Genomic DNA, 1,311 nt, shown 5'->3' with positions numbered 1-1,311 from the left:
GAGAGAGGGGGGGGGATGAAGACATCCTGTTAGACGTCTGAAATCTCATCAAAGCTTCAGTCAGACACTGCTCAGCTTGACCATTGTGTCCATTTTGTCATGCCAGGTGCAAACACACTCACATTAACCAAATCTCAGCAGTGTCTGAAAAAAGATCTAAAAGAAAAAGAAGACTTCAGATGTGAGAGAAAGTGCAAGTGTGATAATTACAAACATGAAAGATGTGTTGGATAAGCTGGTGCTGTGCTTCGAAGAAAGATTTTCTGGCACATCAGAAGATAAAGTTTTGAAGAGTGCAGGGGCATTTGACTGGACAAATGTGCCTGGAACTGACAAAATGGATGAGTTGAAAGAATATGGTGAGGCACAGATGGATGACTTGATAGCTCATTATGAGACTGTGCTTCAACACCAAGGATGCTCAACACTGAAAGTAAAGACAGTGTGGCTCATGTTTCTCCTCGAAAGTCAGGACTTATTACCTCTGAGTGAGAACAAGACAAGTTCAGTCTTGAAAAAAGCAAAGAAATTTCCCAATCTGTCTCATTTGGCTCATACAATCCCTGTTTTCTTTGAAGAGGCGTATCCTTGGTGACTGAAGGCATTTGCTTTTCAGAGATATGCTTGCAAAGATCATGCTTATATAATACGTCCCAATGGTCCTGGGATCAAACAATTCAACCCAGAACCCTGCATTGCCAAGTGGCAAGAGATATGTCTCACAAATAGACGCCATGATAATACAGCAGAGCAGCACTATTCCCTGAAATCATATTCTCTGGTGATATTTTTTAAAATCACTTGTGTTTTCCCATAAGGGACAAACAGTAAGCCAGTCTTTTTCTATATTGTGTGTGCCAACATATTTTCAATATTCTGATCATCTAGATATAGCAATTTACTTAGTTTTCATTAATGATTTTACCATTTTCCGATAACTCTATACTTTTGTTGAAAGCAAGAATAAATTGTATTGTTATTTATATAAACGTTGTGATGCACGATCCAGTATTACCAACTTTAATCAACAAAATTATCACCTATAATTTTTGCCTTGGTGCCTTAGAAAATTGCCTCGGTGCCCTCTGATTTTTACGCCCCACCGAGGCAATTTTTGCCTGCCCTCCTGAACACCTAATTCAAGCCCTGATTATGTTCTCTTTTTCTCTGTCTCGGCTCTCTCTGTCTCGCTGTCTCTTCTCCCTCTCTGTCTCTCTCTTTCAATGTGTCTATCTGTTCTGTCATGTCTCTCTTTCTCTTTCTCTCTCTCTCTCTCTCTCTCTCTCTCTCTCTCTCTCTCTCTCTCTCTCT

The sequence above is a fragment of the Aplysia californica genome, unplaced genomic scaffold (assembly GCF_000002075.1).
Source record: "Aplysia californica isolate F4 #8 unplaced genomic scaffold, AplCal3.0 scaffold00028, whole genome shotgun sequence".
Taxonomy (NCBI): domain Eukaryota; kingdom Metazoa; phylum Mollusca; class Gastropoda; order Aplysiida; family Aplysiidae; genus Aplysia; species Aplysia californica.
Note: the sequence above shows the minus strand (reverse complement) of the source record.